This window comes from Varroa destructor, unplaced genomic scaffold (assembly GCF_002443255.2).
Source record: "Varroa destructor unplaced genomic scaffold, Vdes_3.0 BEIS01000007.1, whole genome shotgun sequence".
Lineage (NCBI taxonomy): Eukaryota > Metazoa > Arthropoda > Arachnida > Mesostigmata > Varroidae > Varroa > Varroa destructor.
The window spans coordinates 20,176,894-20,193,998 of record NW_019211460.1 but is presented as its reverse complement, the minus strand read 5'-3'; the positions used below and the strand labels follow the sequence as shown (position 1 = coordinate 20,193,998).

Here is a 17,105-nt window from a genome sequence, read left to right as displayed (position 1 = left end):
AATATTCATGTTCATTCAAAAATCCATATCACTATGTTTCTGCGTTATGCAGAAAACTTTGTATAGCCGCAATATATTTATTAATTGCTTCTATAATTACTGATGATTGTCGTGTTCTTTTTAACTGAAGCAAAGTTCATTAGTTGAAAGCAATGAATGTACCTCAGGCGTACGTACAGTTCAAATTCACCCAGCAAACTGCTATGCAGCCAGAGCGCGGTAAGTTTGTCAATGGTAAATGTCACGGGTGGTTCGTCATAGCCCGCATGCATGCTCCATAAACGCCAACATAAGAAATTCAATCTGTTCAGGCTTAAGAAACACGATATAAAAGTAGCGATCGCTAATTTTCGTTAGGGGCATTCGGTCCGCTAACAACAAGTAAGGCATGAGCCAAAGGGGTTGTTTACATGCATGCGTGTCTGCCATCGTTTTGCGTACGTACGAGTCGGTACAATCCAATGAAGTGACAACCTTAAATGATGTTTGCGTTCATCATTTCAAGAACTGCCTCTTACCTCTACTCTAGCTGCCCAATATTTGTACAATTGTTAATTTATAGGTTGATGGTTCATAGCCAATTTGTCATTTTTATAGTTTATATATATATATATAATAAACGACATAAACAAGTCAATTGAAATTTGTGCGATTACAGGTACGGCGCAACTATGAATGCGCTCGCACAGTCAGCCCCATCTGCCCTCAGTCGAATTGATTGTGATGATTCATAATTATTTGTTTCGATAGAAAGTGGTTGCCGCGCTGAACGCTTCGTCAGCTGGCGATCTCTCATCTCACGGACGATGGTTGCATTTCACACTTCCGCCGCTGTCGCTGCCGGAAAACTAGAAAGTTAACTAAACGGTCTATGCACTGTTGCTGTCACCGTTGCCGCCGCCGCCGACAAAGTTGGCGGCACTGGTCCCGCTATAGCTGTTAGTAGCGGCGCTACGGACACACGCTAAAATGATAAGCAGAAATAGAGTAGGCTTCTGCATGTAGGGTCAACATGTAACTGTTCGTCTTGTACACGAAAATAAACTCTACGACTAGAAAACGTTTTAGGCAACGCGGATATATACGACTAGATTATGTATGTCCACTATGGAATACTACCGACCCATCTACCGAAAGGGAGCTAAAACATTTTGAGCACCGAAATAGAGAATTGTTTTACTTAGTCGATTTTACCTAAAGTTCATTTATTCTATTTCCTTTCAACCGTTGCTTTAATAAAATGAAACGAAAAGTTGATTTAGTTGTTAGATACTTATTTAGTAAGTGAAGATAATGGTTAAATGAAATGAAATGTCTGGCAAAATTTTAAACTTTCTCAGTTATGTTGCATATATATCCGACACCGGCTGTCCTTTGCCGCCGTTGAGGTCCACTATTGGCTTTACAAGCTGGAAAACTGATCTGGATCTAGTTGAGTAGCCCATCCAGGGCGAGTGATTTCGCTTAAGTAACTATTTATACTTTGCAAGTGTTTTCATACTGTCTACCTTAATATATTTTTCTTAAACTGAGGCACCTTCTCGCGGTCGACAATTCATATGTAGCTGGATGATTATTCAGTAGAGGCGTAGATTTTTCTGTCTCGAACAGAAGTTTTGTATGTTTGCTGACGAATAGATGGCGTTCATCTTTTTTTCTCGGCCGCCAGCCCTTTTCTCCACTGCCGAAAGTAGCTCTTCGACGGGCCGCTAGCTGGCATTAACCACAACTGTTTATCCAGCAGACTTTTTCGCAGAACAAGATCTTGTTTGCCTCTTGACATTTTCACCATATCTCGTTACAATCTAGAAGCTACTTTACTCATGCAGCGTATATTCTTTACGAACGAATGGAAAAATTCAACTCCGTCGTCATCGATAGCACTCGCTGTGTGTCCCGCATATGTACATGATACATAGAAATCTTGAAGGAGATTCCTACTCTTACGATGCTTACGGCATTATCGTTTTTCGATTGGCGGACCGGGCCTGCACGGGCGACGTTACTACACCGCGTGTGTTGACGTGCTTTGTTACAACTCGGTCTGGTACCCGCTTCGACGAACTGTCAACATTGCGTTCGGCGCCTTGGGGGCAACAGTTACATATTTCGGTCGTTCCAAGCCTGGCCAAAAGCAACGCATACCGATTTCGAAGGTACACTACAAGCATGTTGTGCTGCTACGACCCCTGGTCAGGCACGGAAGGAGTACAAATAATCAAGTCCGGGAGAAGACACTGAAAATATGCAAGTCAACGGTTGTTATACCAAATTTGTTTTTAGTGAAAGTGACTTAATCACTTTTATAGAGAAATTTATTTTTTATTTATACAATTTATACAAAAAAAATATCAATAAACAAAGAGAATAGTAGTGGGGGGAGTCAAGCGAGTCTGTACGACTTGGTTACGTATTCAGCTTGTCCGAATAGCAATGTACGATATTGCTGGCACTTGGCTGATCGACGTATCATATGTGACCCTATAGTTATGTGATGTCCTAACATTCGCTTTATTATACAGAGGACAAGCCGCGCGTCCTCTGTCAATACGAACTACGAGTTAATTTCACTAGCGAATACAAAAAGTATGTTTTTTTCTGCTTGTAAGAGTGAAATCTCTGATGTGTTCGCAATAGGCAGAACTAACTATGGGATAATGAGAACTAAATGTAAATATACTATGAATTAATATTAAATATGACGAATTTATAATTTGACCACGTTTGTTAGCATCAGAGAAGATGGCCACTTTGTAAGATAGCTTAGTTTTTTGCTAGTCCGTTCTTTTAATGCGAAGACAGTAATGATGGAGTAGTGATTGCAGAACTTGCGTAAAAGAGACACCAGAGGAACTGCGCCTTATCTGTAACATTATTTTGAACGCTTTTTAAGAAAATAATAAATTCACTTTTAACTTTTTTGAAAGGTTTGAGCCTTTGCCGCCATTTCAAACAAAGCGTATATGAGCCAAGGTAGTAGACAAAATGTCCATAAATATGTTTAGCTTTTATGTAAAGAGTGATGCAGTGGAAAAGCCTTGCAGCAGCTAGTAGCATAGAACTTAGAATATGATTGGTAGACCGCGATCCTGATTCTGTTATCTATATGACTGTTGTATCCTAGAAGCAGTTTGAAATCAGACTGCTTGTTACTATCTGCTAAATCCGTTTCACGTAAAACAGATTGAAGATCAAATACACAAAGAGATAACAATGAAACATAATCCATCTGTGTTATACGAAAGGCTGCTGTTGCGGTGACGTGCTGTCTCGAGGGGAGATATGTTCAAACAAGCAAAATTTACCTTTTGTTGCGCCAAGGGGGACGTTATCTCAGGCATTGAAGAAATATAAGTAACTACCGGATCGCTGTAAAGTCTGTTGTGCAGTGCTACTCCTAGGTATAAGTTAGCTCTATGTATAAAGGTAAATAATCGAGTTTACACATCTGAAGCTAACTCTATTTCTGTTCTCATTCAATAGATTTCATATATTTCCTCTTAAGGTAGGCAAACTTCGAAAGAGTTCGAAGAAATAATCCTCTAATAAATTCACTCCTGGGGTAGCGCGGGACACTCTAAGTACATTAGCATCATTCAGGTCACTAGTGACTGAAAAATTACTATCTAATTTTAGACAGCTGGAAGGCGAACGACACACACATGCAAGGCTTAATGCAAAGGGATACAGCCAAGCATTCCAGGCCTTAATGACCTAAATTTAGGTTGAACCCATGTTGATTGATGTCAGAAAATGCGTTTATTGATCTGTCTGCTTCGTTTGCAAGCTTTGGGTGTGTAGGGGGGTAGAAAATTAAGAAGTGAGCAGCTGGAGCCAAAGGTTTTTAACAGCTGCATTTATCAACCCCATTTTAGGTCGCTAGGCGACAGCATTAGAAGTAATACCTTCATATTTATGCCAAAATTGTATATTTCTTTTGGTTTAGTATCCACAGTTAGTGTTTGGCCGCTGCAATTATATTCTTCACATATGGTGGTTTCGATTATATTTACCGTTACGGAATTACGACGATACAATGAATATATAAAGTGGATGACGCCTTGACTACCGGCATACATGCCACGAAACCATAGCCTCGTTTCCTGCTATCGTAGAATTTACATGATCACCTTTAAGATGATTGCATGAACTAGTCGCAAATCACTATGGGTTAAAGCGTTTGCACACATTACATGGAAATCTCGTCCATGGCTGGACGATACGCTCTCGATGCAATATCTAGAACATCAGAATTTTGATTATATTCTCGGTGTGTAATTCATATAGCCATTGTTGATGTATACAATAGTATAAGACGTTCTCACACGGGCTACAAGAGACAAGTGCAGTGTATTATAGATAATATGAACCCACTAATGCAGATATTGACATTAAAGTTGGGTTGAAATTTTTTTCTAGATGGCTGCCTGTACTGTGTACCGTTTAGAAGAAGACATCTTTCCTAAGTCCTTTTTCATGCCATTGATATAAAGGCTCCTAAACACGGTCTTTTAACTTGAAGACCGGAAAGATATTTAAAACATAGATGTGGATTATTTTATTATGGAAATTATTGTTGTTTTGTATTGTAAAAAATTGCTTTCTTTTGAGTATAACCATGACATGCGGGCCACCAGTTTATAGCATCATGATTCATACGAGCCACTCGTGCTCATTTTAGTGGATAAATGGCACTTAAATGCTTTATTAGTGAGCGATGATGGCGCCATCTATGAGTAGTATGGAGCATTAGAGGTGAGCCTAGCTGTCTACGGCAGAGATAGAATGATAGCATCTGCATAAAACAGTGGTGCGTTCTTGCAGCAAATAGTAAGACTCTAAGAAAATGCTTTGCCCACACAGGTGCTTGGATCTGCCCATCAGGACAACTGCCACTTTAACATTTAAAGAGTGGACTCTGTTCTATGTAAACAAATGGAAATTATCTAAGTCCTTTGTTGATCGAATTTAACTACAATTAAATACACTGACAACTCTAATCAAAGTATACGGCTGATATGATCCTCTCAGTCGCTAGTAACTTGAATAAACTTACCAATTATTGAAGAGGAACGTAGAATTCATCATGTATCAGCGATCCCATTATACCTCAACGCACTGGGTTCTGATAGGTATCAAATGAAATAGAGGACTGAGAGATAAACTCGGCACAGTCCAGATTAACTTTTTTCTTTTTTTTTTTCTAATTTTTTTTTCAATGATACACCTTTGTTTTAATCTCTAATAACTCGAGGCGTTAACTTTGTAAAGCATATTTCCACGTTTTTCGTCCGATAATTTGTTGGACACGTCACGCCCACCATTGGTTCTGGTTTGCGTAACTGGCAAAAGAATATATATATATATTCCAAAGTTACACTTACATTCAAAAAACGGCAGATTTTACAAAGAAAAATAGACAATTCAACAGCATGCGACTTCACACATTACGCCCCTAATAATCCATATCAGCTAGAAAAATCACGACGTAAACCACTAGCGTACTGTTCTACCTACGAAGTTAGCCATGAATAGAAAGCTGTGATAAACTCTATCGCGTTGCCTTTGTAAACTTAGCTTGTGCCGCAAACATGAATAAATGCGATGATCGAAAGAATTGGTAAAATGAATTAGAGCTATAATAAATTCTTCTGCATGCCTCAATTGGCCGAACAACAGGTGAATTTATCAATACAAATATAAATATATCGCTGCAATCGTATGTAAACTATAGGTCGTGAATTTATCAATACAAATATAAATATATCGCTGCAATCGTATGTAAACTATAGGTCGTGAATTTCTTTATGAATCTGGACCTCGTACCTTTTAGGCCCGTGTGTATCGCTATCTTAATACCCTAAGAACCCTTGTTCTAAGAAGAATATAAACATACAGACATCATGGCCAAGCCAGTTCTATGAACGGCCCGAAAAAAAAGGGTCATATTTTTTTAATTTGTATGATTTTAGAGCAATGGGAGGTTATTTTTAGCGGGTTTTTCATGTAGACTTTGGATATTAGATGTGTCCGTTATAAAAGCCAATCAGTTGTTTTTCCAGAACGCTAAAATCGCAAAATTTTCAAATTGTATCCTTATCCGACACTTTTTTTAGTATATCCAAAACCCGAATCTTTTCGGTCATCTTCGATTTTTACCCGAGAAGATAATCTTCACTGTTTTTCTGGCCATAAATCCAAGAGTTTAATTACGATGAGAATGTTTCATTATAGTGAAAGTTAAATTTCCTACCAGTAAAGATTCAACTATTTGAAATAACATCACGTTTCAACATCTTTCTGTCGGCAATCAAAAAGCAATAGTATTATAAAAGAAGCTTATTGTACCATTCTATAGAAAGCGGCAAAATTGCAAATGTACACTGCAGTGAACTTATGATCGTACGTATTTTGCAAACCGGCTCGAGAAGGCATTTTTAGTTCGTTCTTGATCGACACGGTAAGCCATCAATTAAAACGTCTTGGGCCTTCCGATCTCTTAGAGTATAAAATGGGCATTTAATTCTCATTACGAGCATACTTGGTAATAGCTTCCACACTTATTTCCTGCATTGAACAATCTAGATAAGTAGACAGCATAGCTGAACGTTCTACCGATGTACAGGTCTGACAAATTTTATCTAAATTTAGCACGGAATGCGGTGTTCCAGACTATTATGTAACCTTTATTATTCATACCATATATGTGGTAAATAAAATTATGCAAAAATAGCACTATGAATCGTGTCCATTAAGAGTTTCTAGTTGTATTTTTACCTGTTTATGATCGATGGGTCAAATACTGGAACTGTGAAACTGAAAGAATTAGTATTATAAGTCAATATTGAACTCGGAGAGACAAATATATTGCGACGGTCAAACGAGTTCAGTGCGTTAGGGTATCGGGATCAGGAAACCACGTTATCGTAAGCATGGAGCTAGATACATTTCCATCTGAATAAAATTTGGAATAGGTAAGGTCCTAGCGATAAGCTGGTCATCGTGTCCAGTTCTAAAGATTACTTTCACATACAAATTTAGTAAAAATAGCTTCATTCATATTAGAGATATTTTGAACTACAGGATAATTCTTACGTTCAGACGAATTAATTACAATAGAAGAATAGGGAAATTGAAACAAACATTTCTGCGACAAGTATATACTGGAAAAGTCCAGTAGGAGAGGACAAGATTAATGTAACAGGCTAAACCAGCTCTTGAGGGCACGTATAAATCCATTACTCAATTAAGAAAACTAATATGGGCTTCATAAAAAAATAAACTTAATAATAGAGACAGATAAATAAGTCGAATGCATCGGATATGTAGATCCTAGTTACATTTAACTAGGAAAAAATAATAGAATAAAAAGTAAAAAATGAACCGAAGTACCGAGGTCACTAAAATAAGGTCATATACGAATCTAATTAACTTTAACTGAAAAACAGATTGACCTAAGTCGATTAGAAAAATGGTGCGGGCATTTGGCAAAGGGCAACAAAGGTCGACTTTTTTATGCGATGAATAAATAACACAAAGGTGAAATGTATCTCTGAACAAACTTTTATAAATCTTCTCCTTTTTTAGTGTCTGCAGAAATGAATTTAAGACTTCTCAGGGAAAAACCTTATACCTTCTAATGTTTGCTTTCGCTTCAGCTACCTCCTGAACTGGCAATGTTGCGGATTTCTTAAAAATTGTTTTGTCCGATTACGGACGGTGCCAAACAAATTCCAGACACATTAATAAGCCAAAACCGAAAATTGTCTACGGAAATATATGTAGTGTGTGAAAATGGGTATGCATATTGTTTTCGGATCTCATTAAACTTCAGCTAGGGCCCAGGATGCGGTTATTTTAAACTTTTATATTCGAACTCTTCCACATACTTTCCCTGCTACTCTTTTCAATAAAAAAGGGCCAGCACCCTTTAACAAGCTGACAGCAAAATCCTAACGCCTGAACTGAATCTACAGCTGAAAGTTTCCTTAATGGTTTTTAAAGGCTACCTATAACGTAAGCTAACCAGGGCAAGAACCCCGTGTAGTCAACAGATTTTTTTTAGGATGGCTAGCTTATACATAGGATGCATACTTTACTGTTGACAGTTTGACGGAGTGGCAAATCTTAGCTTTTCCAGGTTCTGCTTCGCTAACTACGGAAAGCCCGATACCAGGTATAGATATAATACAATTAAAAGTGTTCTTCAAACGTCAACAACAGTTGTTCGGTGTAGCCTAACATGTTTCGTTTGGTAAAGAGAAGAGGTATTAATGTGTGTCTACGCTTTGCCAATTACTCATTGTTTGCAGTAACAGCAGTCTTCCAGACCATCAAACCAGCAACAAGACAACCAGTAATACATGGCCGTTTCAAGGTTCTCTTTTTGCTTTGAGTACAGGCTGATTTTGCCTCCTTTTATCAAATACACTTAAAACTCGCTTCGCGGATACTGGCTGAAGTATGAGCACTTATCTTAAAAAACCATTTCGTCGATCATACCCGATTCTTTCTCCTTTATTTCGTCTACGTCCGTCGATGTTTCGTCAGGTGATTTAACGGTTATTATGACTAAACACCCATAACGAACTAGCTGTTATAATCTACATAATCTCCTATATAAAGTAACCGCATATAATTCTGTAGAACTTACTTATTCACATGGCATTGACTAGAAACAGTCAATAAATGCACATTATATTGTTTTTTTTAATCTTCAATTAACGAAGTAATACCTATGGTGGCTACTTTAGAAAATATATACTGTTTGAAATATTGCAAAAGAATATTTCTGCATGGTCCACACGCTTGATAAAAGGTAAGTATGAAATTTATCCTTTTTTAGTAAGCCAATTTAAGCTGCGGACCCAGCATATCAGCAACTTTTAACGTATCAGCAAATTCGAACGAACTAGGCACATGGTAAAGCGCGAAAGTCTGTCATTGAAAAACGAAGTAGCCGTTACCCAATAGCGGTCGTACCGCCGCAGAATAGGGTGGATGTCCTAACACATCCTACTCTTTTTCGATATGGCTTCTCGGGGCCTGCGGATGACACCTGGACAGCGGAAAGATGATAAAAGACGCCACCTTGCCGTCCCTTCGCCCTGACCCAAATCTACGGTTCTCTGCCTCTCTTTTTGCGGGACAAGGAATCTAGGTTCGGGACTCGCGAGGCAAAGTGAAGAACAGGGAGTGAAAGATATACGCGTAGAGCAAACAGCCCAAGAGATTATGAGATTGCCCCATCAGAGGGCCGGCGGACCCTTGTGGCTTTGAGCTTCGAATAGAATATACAGCATAGCATCATAATATACCGACAATGTTGTTCACAGTGCTCATAAGCTTTGAATGATTCATATCATATCTATTTTCGGACGCAAGAGAGACTCAGCGGAATTGAAAAGACCAACCAATAGGTTAGTTATCTAAATACCGAACAAGAGGCATTGATATTTACAATCATTGTCGTTTAGAACTGCACTACTGTATAGGCGAAATAAGAAATAAAACGTCTCGGGTGTATAGCTAATAATAAAGCTAAAGATATATTGCTTCTTACGTGCGCAAATGTCGGGAACTGGCTGCCATGTCAATGATAATTCTTCGTTTTGCCCGCTAGCACAGACGTTTAACGTACCACAATGTGGAAGGGGGCAAAGATTCTATCGTTTCCTATTTACGTTCTTAGAATATGTGCCGAGTCAACAATTACTAACGATCTACAGACATTATGAACAAGAAAGGTTGCTATTGAATTTAAAGCTACTTGTTTAGAAATGGTAGTGCTAATAGGTAGAAGTATAGTGGAATTGTTTAGATTCTAACGTTAATAAAAATGTTCGAACCGAAGATCTTGCAAGCCCTCTTTACTGGCCTCCAGCCCCAGGCCGCCATTAGAGCTGTCATCGCAGCTGTCGCTCGATGATTAATTATCTATATGGTAATAGAAAAGTGCTAGGTCCAGTATAGTACGTATAATATCAGTGATAGCTAAGGAGATGCGTCACGTTGTTAAACATAATCTAACAAATTCAGCTTCAAAGGTTTAATGTCATAGCCATTGCTAGACTTCCTGGAAGTGAGCACAGTAGGAGTAAGATCATCGGACAGGGAAAAATTATTCCAGTGACAAGTATGGAAAGAGTGGCCTTCCTATTGGCGCAATATCCATCAGTGGATAAGAAGTTAATGGAATACGTGCTTACAATACATGCAATTGTGGAGTCATTAAAAAAGGTTCACTTGAGTTTTTGCAATGGAAGGGGTCCCGATAACAATTCGTAACCTCGCTTCGCTTAATACGATTGCATAAGATTATAGCACACAAGATACCCCAGAAAATGTACACAGGTTGTGCGAACGACTATTACTTCACCTTTTACTCACATATAATCAGAATTTGAATTGCAAAAGAATCTACATAAATATATAGACATTTTTCAAAATTGTTACCGTTCTCATCTATACACTGCTAGTATATTGATCCACAAACTCAGCTATGGCCCTTAAGTCCTTTTAAAATTAAATTTGTCATCTTTACCAGACTCCTCCTGAACGCATGGTAAATTAGATTCTTGCAATAAATCCAATTATTCAGTAGTAGTTACTGAACTGTCAAAAAATAGGCCCAAGGGAACCAAACGGTATACATTTTCATAGGATACTTTTCTAAGGGGGAACTCTTTCCCAACCGTTTGTTCTAACTAGAAGTTCAAACCGACATATAGGAAGTGTACGTACAATTAACAAGAAAATTTCAGCTATCACGCTGTTAAACTTCAATCACTGAAGAAAAATCGCAAACGTCAATTTAATCTTTCATGCCGTACCTAGCTTGCAACGATCCAATAGTTTGTATCTGGTCCTACGTTTTCCATTGTTTAGTACGTCGTGTTAGTTAAAAATTGGTGTAACAGCTTTTTAGTTAACAGACTGGATAGCGATAGCTAGTGAGGTCGAGGAGCTATTAGTGTTTTGCTTGTTATCAGTCGAACCTTGGCTAACATGTCTGGCAACATTACTGCTGGTAATTCATTGAAACGACCTTGAAGTGACAAGCGAAAATCTAGGTCTGAAAGCGGACGGGTTTGGCGGGATTAACCTGTTTCACAACACAGACGTAATACCGTGCGAAGTTTCCGTAGGTGCAGCTGTGTATCATGAAGAAAGCACTTGCAGACTGAAGAACCACGGACGATATTATCCACTGAGTCAACATCAATCTGTATATCTTAAAACATATATAAGAAAATACAATAAAGCGCGTTGTGCACCCTTTTGGGTAAGCTTTTAAAGAGCTATTCTACCAAAGTTCCATAATAATCTCTTAAGACCAATTTTATATCGAAATCAGGGCACTCGATATCGATGAAAACGAAAGCATTGCATACGAGCTGATATGAGAAATCATTTGTACCGTGTGTCTCGTGAAAAGTTTTACAATTTCTCAAACGCTTACACCCAGTTCATTAAAGAAAAGATAATGTTGAGCAACTTATTGCTAAGTAGAAACGAGAAAAAACATAGGCCTTTTTGCATGGTCAAATAAATTCATTTGAAATGTACCTGCTTTAACTATATCGGTTTTCATTAAGGAAAAGGTTAAGCTTTATCAGATTGAAATATACAATTTCCATCGTACTTTTGACGGTCGGATTCCGACTGCTAGTGTTAACATGTTCACATACTGAAAGTTTCCATAAGGCGACCATATTCGTGATGGCCTTAACATCGCTACCAATCAGCATTGGGCCATAATCGCAAATTGTCCTATTCGAAAATTTTTGATCGAGGGCAGTATGTGAAAAGATCAGTCCCCTAGAAAGGCCGGCTATGCAAACTCCTGCGTCCTAGACGGCTGTAGTGACGTACCGAAGCTGTGTACATGACACCTATTCATTTCACTATAGATTACTAGACAACTAAGCAAGGCTTTTAACGAAATACTTGTTACTACACAGGTTGTCCTTCGTAGTCTTGCGGGGGCGACTACATTAGAAGTGACAAATATTCTGACTGTTCCATGATAAGCGTTGGCTAGGATTAGACATATATATTTAACATACACTCTGCCCTACTTTCATCATCCAATTTGTTTGCACATAAGGCATATGGTTTCTCTATATATCTATGTGAATCTGATGCGAACTGGTCGCATTGGTTATAGCGGTGCTTCCATAGGCCAAATCAACAAAGTTCAACTATATATTATTAACAGTCAGGATCAGCCCTATATAAACATTGCTCAGATGATAAATCTTACAACACTGTGGCGTATGCCAATCCTAGACGTCTGCTGCAAACGCGCCGTCACCGCTAAGCCCGATACGAGAGAATGACGAAGGAACCTGGGGACCATCATTGCAGATGCTCCACAAATTTGGTGACCACTAGATAGATATCTTAATCTGTAAACTATACATAGATGTGTATATTATCATATATATTGAATGCGCCGTTGTAGAGCAAAACTGTTAATAGCTTCCAATACCTACAATAATCATGATCTCTCCGCTGCGTATTGTTATGTTCCTGAGTCGTCTGTGCAAGCTGACGGAATCAGCGCCATCTCGCATCAAGTCGGTAGAATTCAACCACCTCATTCGGCCTTTACGGTTCGTCTGGCTAATTGGGAATACTTTTTGATGTTTGTAGCAATGTACGGCAGATACACCACTGTAAGTAACTGAGCCTGGCCCACTACGTTAGTGTCTTAGTACAACGAGTTTCATCGCATCATTCCTTCGCTGCATATCTATTGACGTTACTTTTCGATAAGAAATGCCAAACTCTGACTGCCTCCATTTTCGACATCTTCTGTCGCGTTCTTGTCATCTAAACGGCGTAAATAATACAGGTGAGCAACATAAATATTGCACGTTTTTGTGCATTTCTAAATCAGATCATCTCAGCAAATGTCACGTCTTCGATTTTTGCTTGTTGCCCTCGACTCTGAAAAGTGTAGCGAAGCTAAACCGGGGTGTATCGGTGATACAGATCAAATCTCTGTTGCCATCGTTGTCGACCATCATGACTGCGCCGCAAATAGATGCAGGCTTTCACGTCGCGACATGATCTTCCTATTAAACAAGGCTAGCAGGCTGAAGGAGAACTAAAAGCTTTATGTAAGTTATCCCTACCTCTCATAGATTGAACGGCGTTTCGAAGAATTTTTCTTGTTACATGCGCACACAGACATACATTCAGATGACTTATGACATGCATATCTCGGAATTCTGTTTAGCATAAGGCGAGCTCCTGTTTTCGCTTTCCAGAATGTATGATACGCCCACAGCGAAAGGAGGGACCAACCACAATAGGTGAAGCACCAAAAAGTCAGGAGGCATCCTTGTGGCGTCTTCTCAACCGTTAGTGGAACACACGTAAAGAGAATCTTGAGCGTTTCGTATAATAGATTGAACAAGGTATTTCCTTATTATCTCATTTTCTGCAACATCTTTTGAAGACAAATGCCCAGTCAGCAAATCAAGCGAATGTTACTCCAGTGAGGCGTATTGTCCACGACGAAGGCGCGCATTTAGGAGCAGGATCCCTGTTATTCCACAATCAACAAATCGCAATCCCTAATGACAAATCCAGTCCCAATCACAGAAGCCACTAATGTCCTGATTTTTCCTTCGTAGGTTAAAGTATAAAGCTTGTTGACGGCCACTGAGCCTCGCATCTATAGATTAAGCGTGTACATTAAGCAATATAGAGTTGTTCACACCATCCTTCCGCGGTCCGCAGTTTTTCGTCTCCCAGTACTTGCTTTAACGTTACTTCGACATTTCTGTTGAAGTGTTGTGTTCTAGCGAATTTTTTATGTTTTTAGAAAAAAAAAAAAAGTAAATACAGACAGCAGTTGCTGTCGTTAGGTTTAATTGCATTGAGTAATTAGTCCGGATCTTGAAAGCAGTGAGCTTTTCGGAAGTGTAATACTTTTATTGCCTGCACAACATTCGGAGTGGAATCCTTCATCTGCCCCCCCCCCCCCCTATAGTTGGATAGACGCATTCGACAACTTCAAATGCCTATAAGCATGCTCAAAGCATAAACCGCTAGGGAATTGAGACCGATCAAGCAATATGCCGACGCGATTTTCGCCATCATATCAAGACAGATACAGTGGGTGATAAATAAAGCGATTTTTACATTTGGACGGATACCATCATGGAGTGAGGTGTATGCTAATGGAGCCATTTACAAACACCGATATACTGTCGCCAAGCGTAGTGTCATTAGCCGTCTGTTATAGGCGTGGTCCCGCTTCATGATACGAATACTTTCTATCCATTTACAGCGCTAGAGATGGTAGCAATCTGACAACAATCGGAACCATTTTCAAATTCGCGCGAGCAAAAAACCATGCCTCGTATTACACAATTTTCGTAAATGGCTGAATTTATTTGTAGCTATACATTCATACAACAGCATGACTATATTGCTCACAACGCATTAGGATGAACGGCAGCACAGTTAAGCCTTACGTTGCAAAAACAACAGCCTGAGCACACCTTTATATATATACTTTTTCGTGATGCCTTGTATTCCTACTTGGATGAATATGCCTATTGGCGCGCGAATTCGCAGATAGTTTGATTTCAGGTGGATCACGTTCCGTACATACGTCGCGCACATCTTTAGCAAGCACAAGCTCGACAGTGGTTGTATAGGTTAACATCAAAGAGATTTTTCCAATGAGTCCAAATTTCGAAGTCCAAAAACGGAGCGCGTTCTGCTGGCCAAATGTATGCACCAGGACACCCACAGCTCTCTTCACATGCGATGACAACATATTGTTCTCGTAGCGCAACAGTAATTTCGATTCTGCCAAACCAAACCGGTGTTCTTTTACGGAGCATGAACTCCGATAAAGTGTCTCGAAGTTACCGATGATCCTGGAAGTCCCCTAGTGAAGTTTAGGGGAGTTCCAGGATCGTTTAGCGACATCGATGCGTTGTCATTTCTGACAGTGAGAGTAGTATCTGCATTTTATGTTCAGGTTTATGGGGCTGACAATATGGTTAAACCACAATAATATGACTGGAAAAAATCGAGTAAATCTAACTTAGGGTGTCAGGTTTTATTTGTATTTATGATCACCTATTCATATCTATAAATAGATTATTATGTACGCATGTAATTATTACGTAATTTTCCTTTTCGGATTTTTAGAAGCAAAATATTTTAGATTGGTACTTAATTTTTTTACGGCTGGTAAGGTTAGATGATCATTTTCACGCGGACTAATTGTATCTACTCGTCAAGAACATAGACTATAATACTAATTGACATAGGACGCCTACGTTATTCTTCTGTAATATTTCACACAATGCCTCTTCCAGTTTATATGAAACTTAATTAGTGCGCGCAAATACATTTCGTTTTTTTCCAAAAATCCTGTGAAGTCGATTTGCCTGTATTTTTTCAGGTAGCTGAATACAAGTTCAGAATAGGATCAATCTTAATTCTGTCGCCACTGTTTGCTTTATGAAGAATATAGAAATAATTAGGCCATAGTGACCATAAAGCCTTCTTTTATGTATGGGAAATATGGTCGTCGCCAGCTATAAGTGGCACAGTATCCGACGAGATGGCTGAGATAATTAATCTCGAGTATTACGGTAGTATTTTTTTAATCAGATTGGCTAATTACTGTGAGGGCTTAGGCGATGGCGAGTTGCAGCTCCGAGCTCAATCAGTCTAAAAAGGCGCTCAAGTATCCGGTTGCTAAACCAGCAGCTTCTGGTTCAAGTCGTGAAATAGGACATGTACCTGCGGCAAGCCTTTCGCAAACTTAAAGTTAATACGCAAAGTTGTGTGAAGCTTTATCATAAGTTATCCTTATACGGACAAAAGATCGCAGCATATACGTTTCTTTGAGTGTCGCTATTTCTTCTTGTGTCAGCCGGTTTGTCACGATTTTATATTTGACTTACGTTTTTCCTTCTGCGCTTGCCCACAGCTTATTATTTATTACACCTAGCAAGTATAGCACACAACTTCAATGATTCAAATTTTTGCCGAGAACTGTCTTTTTAATGCACCTCATTTCTCTTTGTGTGTGTGTCTTTTTATTTTTTTTTGCACTCTCCTAAAGACTTTAATATTACAGCTGCTACTGAGGAGCATAGGTGACCGACTTTTTTTGCTTTCATTCTTCTCCAGCTCAAACCCGCCACTTTCCGTCACCCACAACATACGGCCTTAGAGCGGCCGTCGTCCTGGCTTACCAAGAATAAAAAGATTTCACAATCCGTTTTAACTTATGGTCCGGTTTTTTTTATTCTCTCCCATCAAGCATCTACGGCCAGGAGTGAGCTAGGCAAAAAAATCAAAAGGTAAACCTAAGACGGACAAAAAGTACCACTTAACTCAGTTTAGTTCTTCCTTTTGATCTCTCTAAAATCTATATTTATTGCGAGTTCCTCGACCTTCGCTTTCCTGCGTTGCCCACAGCCTCCAGCGGGTGGTCTTCGTTAGTTTTTACCATTACGCCGCTGGCGCCAGAGCGCCTTGATTTTCAGCTAGGCCGATTCTAGAGCGAAAGCGTGTCTTCTCTCATAGCTTTGCTTTTTCCACCTTTTTACCCACCGGTTCCTCGGATGCTTCCTCATAGTACCATCCGTATTCGCGCTTCTTTCGTAGCACGCTCCGTCGGCCGGTGTCCTTGCGGCCAAATGTTGCTGGCCGCAGCCACGGGAAATGTTGGTGGTATTTATGGCTCCTGGCGCCTTCAGATCCCAGGTCTTTATGCGCCTCTGTGGATATGCGGTTGCTGCTGGTACTAATGCTAGCGTGGCTACTGCCATCGTTTGGAACATTCGTCCTGAATACTGGTTTTCAACTATATACCCGCTTCTTCAAAAGAGGGAGCACAAATGGCTACGGGATTTAGGCGGAGAAGAATTGGCGGACCAGATGTTAAGCTTTTGTGTCGAATTACGAAAATTTTGTTTTGGCACTGAGTGCCATTGGACGAAGAAGACAAATAATGAAATTGAGCTGGAAGAGCAAAAAAGGATAGGTTACATGGGGCGATTCTAACTGTTTCATCGCACCACGTCTTCCGCAGTCAAAACTCATCAGTTTGTTCTGTC

The 17,105-nt window shown here is 39.4% G+C and overlaps 2 long non-coding RNA genes across 17 annotated transcripts in view; one reads left to right on the top strand and one right to left on the bottom strand.

The window, feature by feature from the left end:
• LOC111254702 (uncharacterized) overlaps positions 1-17,105 on the bottom strand; it is a 173,003-nt gene that overhangs the window by 114,814 nt on the left and 41,084 nt on the right. For 2 of the 15 annotated variants that reach the window (XR_015318036.1, XR_015318019.1), the window contains exon 2: positions 1,957-2,237. The exons of 11 other annotated variants lie outside the window; for them this stretch is intronic. This is a non-coding gene — a long non-coding RNA (uncharacterized LOC111254702). 2 more of the 15 variants (XR_015318027.1, XR_015318034.1) reach the window with 2 other exon arrangements.
• Positions 12,263-15,682, top strand: LOC147754431 (uncharacterized). 2 transcript variants are annotated; one of them, XR_015318050.1, is made up of 4 exons: positions 12,263-12,385; positions 12,658-12,859; positions 12,968-13,127; positions 13,278-15,682. It is a non-coding gene; the product is annotated as an uncharacterized LOC147754431 (long non-coding RNA). The 2 variants fall into 2 exon arrangements; XR_015318049.1 differs by having other exon boundaries at positions 12,963-13,127.